The sequence below is a fragment of the Olea europaea genome, unplaced genomic scaffold (genome assembly GCF_002742605.1).
Source record: "Olea europaea var. sylvestris unplaced genomic scaffold, O_europaea_v1 scaffold2435, whole genome shotgun sequence".
NCBI classification, from domain to species: Eukaryota; Viridiplantae; Streptophyta; class Magnoliopsida; order Lamiales; family Oleaceae; genus Olea; species Olea europaea.
In genome coordinates, this window is record NW_019242538.1 from 20,581 (window position 1) to 31,232 (window position 10,652).

The 10,652-nt window shown below is 34.8% G+C and overlaps 1 pseudogene; it reads right to left on the reverse strand.

Annotated features, from left to right (window-relative positions):
• Nucleotides 1-3,967: 3,967 nt before the first annotated feature.
• On the reverse strand, nt 3,968-8,814 carry LOC111382098 (annotated as a pseudogene).
• Between the last annotated feature and the right edge of the window lie 1,838 nt (nt 8,815-10,652).

Below are 10,652 nucleotides of genomic sequence, written 5' to 3' on the forward strand. Positions count from 1 at the left end.
TGTTTGCTTGTCTTACCAAGAAATGCCGGGGTTAGATCTTATGGTTGCAGTGCATCATCTTGCAATATGATATGGAGTTCGACCGACCAAACAACCTCAAAGAAGATTTTGACTAGAATTGATTCCTCAAATTGAAATGGAAGTCAACAAACTTATCGAAACTGGATTCATACGCGAAGTAAAATACCAAACATGGATTGCGAACATTGATCCTGTTAAAAAAAGAATGGGCAATTTTGAATTTACCTTGACTTTTGGGATCTGAATCAAGCATATCCAAAAGATGATTTTCCACTTCCAATAACAAAGTTGATGGTGGATGCAACTGCCGGATATGAAGAATGGGCAATTTTGAATTTGCCTTGACTTTCGGGATCTTAATCAAGCATATCCAAAAGATGATTTTCCACTTCCAATAACAGAGTTGATGGTGGATGCAACTTTTGGATATGAAGTCTTATCTTTCATGGATGGGTTTTTTGGATAAAACCAGATACAGATGAACCCAAAAGATGAGGAGCTTACATCATTTCGTACCCCTAAAGGCATATATTGTTACAAAGTTAAGTTTTTTGTATTAAAAAATGGGGGGGCAACCTACCATCGAGCAATGCAAAAGATTTTTGATGACATTCTGTATATGAACGTGGAATGTTATGTGGGTGATCTTATTGTTAAAACAAAAAGACGCGACGATCATTTACAAGATTTACGGGATGTTTTCAAAAGACTTCAAAGACATCAACTAAAGATGAATCCGTTGAAATGTGCATTTGGCATCACCTCTGAAAAATTTCTCGGCTTCGTTGTTCGACATCAGGGCATTAAAATAGATCAATAAAAAATTGACGCTATAATCAACATGATAGAGCCAAGAAATGTACGTGAGTTGAAAAGTCGTTAAGGAAAACTTGCATACATTCGAAGATTTATCTCTAACCTTGCCGGACGTTGTCATCCATTCAACAAATTGATGAAGATAGATGTACCATTTGAATGGGATGACGCTTGTCAAAATGCTTTCCAAAATATTAAACAATATTTGTCTTGTCCACCGGTACTCATAGCTCCAGTTCCAGGAAAGCCCCTGACTCTTTATGTTATAGCATAAGAATATTCTCTAAGAGCACTTCTTGTCCAAGTCAACGATGAAGGAAAAGAGAATGCACTCTATTACTTGAGTCGGACACTAGTAGGTGCTAAAATTAACTATTCATTTATTGAAAAATATGCTTGGCATTAATCTTCGCAGCTAAAAAGTTGAGGCATTATATGCTATCACACACAATCAATCTTGTTTCAAATATTAATCCATTAAAGTACATAATGTCCAGGCCGATTCTTTCTGGAAGGATTGAAAAATGGGCACTATTGTTGTTTGAGTTCGATATCAAATTCATTCCACAAAAGGCCATTAAAAGACAAGCTTTGGTGAATTTCCTTGCTGACCACTCAATTTCAGCGGAATGGGATCTTCAAGAAGACCTTCCTGATGAAGAAGTTCTATTCACCAAAATCATACCATCATGGAGGCTATACTTTGACGTGACAGCCTGAAGTTATGGTACCAGAGGAGGAGTAGTCTTCGTCATCCCTCATGATCTCAGCATGCCCTACTCATTTGCCTTAATAGAGAAATGTTCAAACAATGTGGCGAAATATCACACCCTTATCATCGACTTAGAGAGAACATTAGCTATGGATATCCACCAGCTGAAAGTCTTTAGAGATTCTAAATTGATAATCAACCAACTTTTAGCTGAATATGAAGTCTGTAACTCATACTTGAAGCCATATCATGAACATGCGTCAATGCTTATGAGACGATTTGATTCGATAAAAATCAAATTCCTCCCGAGAAGTGAAAATAGAGAAGTTGATGCCTTAGCTAATTTGGCTGCTGTTTTAGCTAGGTCAGATGAGGAATTTTTCCACTCCATATCAATTGCTCAAAGATGGGTGCTTCTGTCATTGCTACCCAGTAACTTAGAAGAAAACAATAGTGTCAAAGTAGTCGAAGATGAGAAAAGAAAAGATTGGAGACAACCAATAATCGATTTTCTTCAATATCAAAAGCTACCAAATAATCCACGGTGAAAAACAGAAATCAAGAGGCGTTCCTCTCATTTTATCTTTTATAAGGGAATACTTTATCGATGATCATTTGATAGAGTTTTCCTTCGATGCCTAAGTAATGATGAAGCAACACAGGTCGTGGAAGAAGCCTACTTTGAAATTTGTGGTGCCCATCGGTCTAGATCCAAACTCTATTTTTGAATAAAGATGATGGGATATTACTGGCCAACTATGGTACAAGACTCCATGGATTATGCAAGAAAATGTGAAGCTTACCAAGTCCATTGGGAATTTCATCCATCAACCTCTGGAACTATTAGATCCGATAGTAGCTTTATGGCCGTTTGATGCATGGGGTCTTGATGTAATTGGACCTATAACTCCAAAGTCTTTAGTAGGATGCACATCCTCGTTGAGAACAACTCCTTCTCTAAGTGGGCCGAAGCCGTACCATTGAAGGAAGTAAAGAAAGAAAATGTAGTGAATTTCATTCATATCCAAATCATTTATCGATATGATGTCTCGCGACATATCATAACTGATAATAGCAAACCATTTTACAATAACCATATGAATAATTTATGTGCAAAGTTTGGGTTCAAATAGTACAACTCATCCATGTACAATGCGGTAGCTAATGGACTAGCAGAGAAGTTCAACAAAACACTATGCAGTTTGCTAAAGAAGGTTAGCTCCAAATCAAAAAAAGATTGGCATAAGAAAATCGGTGAAGTCTTATGGACTTATTGAAGTACTTATCGGACTCCAATACAAGCCACTACTTACACTTTAGTAGGGGTGGGAGCTGTACTTCCTCTGGAGTATCAAATTCCATCACTTCGAATTGCCATCCAAGAACGTTTGACAACTGAAGAAAATGCCCGTCTTCGATTGGAAGAGCGAGAAACTTTGGATGAGAAGAGGTTAAAAGCACAAATGTACCTGGAGTGCTATCAAGCTTGAATGGCGAAGTCCTTCAGCAATAAGGTGGGACCAAGATCATTTCAAGTTGGAGATCTGGTACTTTCCGTGCGCAGGCCAATCATAATCACAAGAAAAATAGGGGGCAAGTTTCAGCCTAAATGGGATGGTCCATTTCTTGTTACTCGTGCATTCACTAACGAAGCGTATAAGATCGTCGACAAAGATGGAATACAAATCGAGCCTATCAAAGGAAGTTTTTTAAAGCGTTTTTACGCCTGAAGTTTTTTTCTTTTAAATTTTTCATTATAAAAAAAATGTGTCCTTGTAATGAACTACATTTGATTTGATCCCGTTTGAGTACGTAGGCAGCTTGAATAAATTATAAATTCAAGTTCAGTCACAACTAATAAATTCATTCAATTTATCTACCACTTTCTGCAAAAAAGAAAAAAGAAAAAAAAAAGAAAAGAAAAAAGCAAAGTTCATCCAAAACAAAAATAGCAAGGCAAAATTCATACAATATGGCCTTAAAAGAAAAAGATCAAAAAGTCTTAACTTCATCAAGATCACTTGTCATTGATCACTTGTAGGAAACTATCTTCGAGGGTCTTCCTTTTCTGGTCAATGGATGCTAAGCTACTGACATCTCTTGTCTGTAATTCCTCTAATGCTGCATTCATAGTTCCAAGCATACTCTTCTGTTCCTGTTGGGCTTGAAGTTCATCATGGAGTCTATCTAGCTCAAAGATAAATAAGAGTCAAGTTTTTTCAGAAACACATCCATGCGCTTCATCAAAGGCGTTGGGTCTGCGTGGAATGAGTTGGTAATCACATTTTAAAGAATTGAATTATTTTCATCCTACTAGGATCGAATGTTGGAGAATCCATACTTCAAGATGTCCTTAAAACACTTTTGAAGGTAATTAGTCATAGCTTCTTGTAGAGCAGCCTTCAAATAAGGAGACTCCTAAGTAATTCCAGGCAGAGGTCCAGACATGAAAGAACATATTGATGCAGCCTGATGATTATTTGTCTGTGAAGCTGGGATACTGACTAAAGCCAATGAAGATGGAACGATAGGGACTCCTTGATTGATCTCTGAAATGTCAGCTCTCACAGTCCCTGAATTCACTTCATCTTCAGTATTAAAATTGTCCATGATAAGCACCAAAGTACCTCCATTGATGGTGCCTGGATATTTGCAAGGAGGGCCATGAGAATCATAAATACCATCTATTCCTTAGAGTACATCAATTCACCTGTCATTCTTGCTAGTTTGATCTTGCAAAAAGTTTGGATTCATGCAGAAATTTACTCCTTCAAGGATGTTTGGAAAACCTACAAAAAAAATTAAAGTATGATGTACTAAAAAAAAAGGTTCAAAAAATGAGTGCAACAAACGAAAACAAAGAAAATATCTGCGTTTCGTGTCCTAGGTACATGTCTAAAAATCCACCATCTAATGGTGTGCTCGAGAGGCTGATGTTAATGTGAAGATCCAACTTCATCTTTTGAAGGACTCAAAATAGCTTGAACAGGTTCTTGGTCCGTAACACAAAGTACCTTGGATAGTCGAAGGAGCCAGTCCTTAGTCCCAAACGTAAAGTCCCTTGGATGGTCAAAGGAACATGTCCTTGGTCCTCAATACAAAGTGCCTTGGACGGTCGAATGAACAGGTCCTTGGTCTTCAACACAAAGTACCTTGGACGGTTGAAGGAGCCAATCCTTGGTCCTCAACACAAAGTGCCTTGGACGGTCGAAGGAACAAGCCCTTGTTCCTCAACACAAAGTACTTTGGACGGTCGAAGGAGCCAATCCTTGGTCCCAAACGCAAAGTGCCTTGGACGATCAAAGGAACATGCCCTTATATGGAATAGGTCCTTGGTCCTCAACACAAAGTGCCTTGGACGGTTGAAGAAGCAGGGCTTTAGTTCTCAACACAAAATGCCTTGGACGGTCAAAGGAGCTAGTTCTTGGTCCCAAACACAAAGTGCCTTAGACGGTCGAAGGAACAGGTCATTGGTCCTCAACACAAAGTGCCTTGGACAGTCGAATGAACATGTCTTTAGTCCTCAACACAAAGTGCCTTGGACGGTTGAAAGAACTGGTCCTTGATCCTTAACACAAAATGCCTTGGACAATCGAAGGAATAGGTCATTGGTCTCAAACAAGAAGTGCCTTAGATGGTCGAAAGAGCAAGTCCTTGGTTCTTAACGCAAAATGCATTGGATGGTGAAAAGTGGCAGTCATTGGTCCTTAATGTGTATGAAAGTTTGCAATTTTGAATTTGTTCATAAGCAAAATATTGTTTGAACTCATTAAATAATTGTAACATGAAAATTTAATCTCTATCCAAAGGAAATCTCAAACCTCAAAATCTCTGATTCGCTTCAAAAAGTTGAATCCCTGAAAAAAAAAAATATAAAGAATGTTAGTTTCAACTTCGTTAAAAACAACCACACCAAAATAATCAACAAAAAAAGGGTTAGTAAAAAAAAATAAAGAAAGAAAAAAAAAGGGACCGAAACAAAATGAAAAGAGAGAAAAAAGCTGAAAGAGAAAAAAAAAGTGTTCTTTTTAAAAAAATAAATTAATTAAAAAAAACTAAGGTTTCTACAAAGTGAAAAAAAAAATTCTTTTGTTTCAGCCGCCTGGCAGAAATCAAGAAATTAAAAAAAAAAAGAAAAAAAAAGAAAGGAAAGTCCAATGCAGAAACCAAGGAAGAAAAAGAAAGTTGATTGTACCAATTCCATATTGGAATTGGTGAAAAATTGGAATTTAGTACTCCCTTTCCTGCCGAAGAAAAAAAAATCAAAACACTAATTTTTTTGTTTCTACCAGTGGCAGAAAACTAAACAATTCATACCAAAGTCAAGCTTTGGTTTCTGTGATATAGAAATCAAACAAATTGGTTCCGCCGCCAGGCGGAAGCCATTAATTAAACAAAAAAATTTAAAGAAAAAGAAAAAAAACGAGAGAGAAAGTAAAAGAATAAAAAAAAACTATTTACCTTTGTTTGCAAGATTTAACAGACTTGTTTCCAAGTCTCATAATTCATCCATATAAATAGGCGGGTATTGGACCTTATCCAAGCCTAATTTACCATGAAATATAAAAAGTCTATTCAAATTAAATTTGTTGTAGGTCTGTAAAATAAATAAATAATCAAAATTCAACAAAAAATAAAAAAATAAAAAAAATTTCTTACTCTCAAATTTGAAGGATAAGAATTTTATCAAATTCACATTTTGTTCTGAAATCTTCCATTTGTATTAATTTACTAACGAAAAGTTTGATTTCAAATCAAATTGGGAAAAAAAATCAAACAAAAAAATCGAAAATCAAGATTTATTAATTTGTTTATTTCATAATATATATATATATAGTCAATTTAAATCATTAGCCAATTAATTTAAAGTCTACTGAAGTCCATAATCCCAAAGGCCCATCTCACTCTTCAATCAAATAAACATATAAATAAATAAAATAATAATTACTCAATTATTGATTTTAATTGAGTGATTACCAAAATTATCACGAATTCTCCCCCTATAAATAGGACTAAGAATCCATAAGAAAGAGGAAGAGGCACAAGAGGTGAAGGCAAGCAAGAAAGAAAGCCACCAATTCAAATTAGCACGAATTCTCCCCGTTGTCTTTTTCTCCAGAATTCCCCAAGCAGCCGCCAATTCAAATCTCCAATTCTCCTTCAGATTTTGGTCTTTCTCCTGGTATTTATAATATCTAGGAATTTAGGGATGAATAGAAGACAAGTTAGGCCATGAAAAGGAGTCCAAAAATTATTAAAATCCCATCCTCGCAAGTTGACGCCTCGACGCCCAAGATTCTGCATCTTTCTGCTTCAACCAGGCGCTGTGGCACCCAGTTTGGGCGATGCGGTGCCTGAGGTTCTGTTTCTTCTATTTTTTTTTCTTTGCTTCTTCACTTCTTTCATTTGGCTTGTTTTCTCTCTTCTTTTCGCTACCTCAACCGACCTACAAAACACATCAAAATCACATGATTACGATGTCCAAAACTCGTAAGAACCAACTATATAATAAGCTAAATGGTATTCCTACAATGAGTGAAATATCACTCATCAATTTACTATCATTTCATCCTTGTACATAGGAAATGAGATTCAAAATCTTTAACTGCAAATTCAAAAGCCGTTTTATTTCGCTCATATAACTATCTCGTTTAGTTCGTCAACCCGAATTCTGAATAAAAAATAATGTGCACACACACACACACACAAAAACACATATTCAACTCACTTAACTTTCTTTCTAGAAAAGATAAGAAATAGGGAAGATTTTGTCTCACTGAATCACACATAGAGATATTGATAATACACAGAGTTAATGGTATTTCATAATTGATGGTTTGAACAATAGCTCTTAAACCACCTAAAAAGGAATATTTGTTATTTGATCCATATCCCAACATAACAAGTCCAACAGGAGCAAGACTTGAAATAGCAATCCATATGATCCCATAGACTTCTTTTAAAAATAGAGATTCAAAGGAGGCCAAACAGGGGCCTAGTGTGATTCCTAATACAAGATTCAAAATAGAGGCAAGCACCCATATGATCCCATAGACTTCTTTTAAAAATTTCAATCTGGAAAACGAATGGCTGGCTTATAGTTCTATTGTATTATCAATTATCATTTTAAAGATCAACTTCTTCCATAATGATATCCATACTACCTCGTATCGTCGTAATATCAGCAAATTTCATTTTTTAACTAACTGAGGCAAAATTTGCAAGTTGATAAAACCTAGTGGCGAATTTTCCATCTCCAAGGAAAAACACTATGATGTCCTATCAGAAAAATTCTAAATTCTCCTTTTGGTGCTTCGAATCTCACATAAAGTTCTTGTTTGGACAACTCAAAAGTTGGAGAAGGTTTTTTTACTAATAAATTGATATTCAAAATCATTCCATTCAATATCTCTTACTCTATCAAAGCGTCGAATTCGGCCATAGAATTCCTTTCGGACCCTGTTGGATAATTTTTATGGATTCTGCCATTTCACTGAATCGTACTAAATAACGAGCTGATGAATTTCCTTCTTTTTGCCATTGAACCTCCCAGTCAAATTCATTGTAACACTGAAGATCTCATTGTATTTCGGAAGCTCGTAGCATTGGTCATGATAAACCCCAATTTAGTGCTTTTCTCATCCAATAATGTCTATGCCCTCAACTCGTTCTAAAAAGTAGGATTTCGTGTAATAAGCTTTTGATATTCCACAACCCCTATTAAACAATAATTGCAAAAATCCAAACATTTATCTATCGATCCATAAGGTAGAATAGTGGCTATTCTTTCGATACAAAAATAATTATGCATCATTTGCATACCGATAGCAACTTTGATTAGGTCATATATCAATTCTCGTTCTCAAAAAATCTAGAAGAAAGGGGTCTGTGCCACAATATCTGCCATAAAAGGACCAAGCCATAAAATATGGGAAGCTATACGATTCAACTCCAACATAATGGCTCTGATATATCGAGCCCTGTACTTGAATATTGCCAAGTTGTTTGGGTCCATTTACTGTTATTCCTTCTGCGAACATAGTAGCTAAATAATCCCAATGTATTACATAAGGCAAATATTGTATAATTGTTTGATTTTCCATATTTTTCTACATTCCTCTGTGGAAGTAATCCAATATTGGTTCACAATCAATAACATCTTCACCTTTGGGAGTAACTATAAGTCAAAGAACACCATCCATTGATAAGTGGTGAGGACCCATTTTGACTATCATGAGGTCTTTTCTTGTAGTTGGTACAATCATAAGTTTTCTACCAAGTCATTCTTCCATGAATTGCTGAAAGTAAAAAAAAAGTTCATCAAAATTGAAAACGAATAAGTTCAAATGACATTACTCTTTAAATTAACAAGTTTTTGACTCTCGAATATTCAACAGATCAATTAATTCTTTATAATGTTCTCTATTTTATTTTTGACAAATAAGCCAGTAATCGTTGATGTTTTCCCAAATTTTTTTGCAAACCTCTCTGAGATGAATAGTATTTTTTTGTGCGATTCCAAATGTGAAGTTAGTCTGCTTATCGTAGTGGTGGAACTGAATACTTGAGATTCAACAAACCCTCTATTCTCTTCATTTTCTTTTTGAGAAATACCTGTAATGAATGAATGTCTTACCATAAAAAAGTCTTCCTCTCCCTTTTTGCAGATGTGGTTTTTCCAATCAAGAATAATAAGTCATTCATTTTAATGTGATATATACAATAATCTAATTCAAATTTCCTTATGAACTCCAATTTTATCAATCCAATTGAAAATTAGATTTAGATACATTATTGTATTCACAAAAATGAAGAATTTAGACCTAAAATGAAGAGGGTTCTATTAATTCATTTTAAGATCGAATTGATATACCCTTATCAAAATAAATAAATAAATAGAATTGATGCAATATTCATTTAGTCTAGGATATTTAGAATGAAATCTAAGATAGGACATGTGATGTGTGTATTTATTTGCTTTCATATATCCTACAAAGTAGAGGATATATAGGAAAAATGTACTATCAATGAATTTTCGATCATGGATACAATTGTATCATTAACATACTGAAACGACTGCCACTGTTGGTATCAAACCAATAGCGATACATACAATCTAGATCTGGCAACTAGGGTTGTTGTTTTCATTATGATTATATAATTTCAAGAATACAATAGGATTTATGGCTACACAAACTGTTGAAAATAGTTCTAGATTTGGTCCAAGACGAAGGAAAGCCTTTTTCAAAGATTTTATCAAAATTTATATATGAAACCGAGGTAGTTACCTTTTAGATAATTCTAACAATAGGAGGAATTTATTCTTCTGAAGGTAGGAAGAAAGATCGAACAAAATAAAACAGATTATTAATCCAAATTGAATCCAAATTTCAGTTTAAAACTCGATGTGAACCTCTTTGGTTAACCCCCCAAAATGGGATAGATCTAGCAGAAATCTCATTTGTTAGATATGCTAGATTAAAGGGGGGCTCCAAATGATTGATGAGCTGTATGAATTAAGAAACTCTCGAGTACGATTCTAAGGAAATGAATTAACCAACCTATTTTGATCGAGGAGAACAGGCCATTCCTAGGGAGATTTTGTAATTGCAGAGGCTTGGTTTGATCATCAGCTAAGTATCGGAAGTAGGCTATAGCACTTACTTCTGGTAATTATATTGAAGCATATTATTGGTTGAAGATCACGGGGTGTTTTGAATAAAAGAAGACGCCGTCTATTTAGTTTATAAATTCTATTCTATCATTTATATATATTCATTAGAATTTATTGTTTGTTGGCCCCATAAGTCAAATAAAAAATGTATCATTCCTTTGCTTTGCGAAGAGTCAATCAAAGAATTTCATTATATCCCTTCTAAACGTTCTATTTCATCTGATATTTCGTAGGGATAAAAAAGAGAGAGTAAAAAATATACTTCTTTACTTTCTTTATTATTAATATGAAAATGATTTTAATAACCTAAATTTAAGTCTAAATTAACAACTAAATAAAATATACACTAAGATGTCTCTTAGTAATGGCTGCTCGCGAGATTTGGAATAGAGTAATTTGTATCATCAATGGAAAAGATAAAGCAGCTCT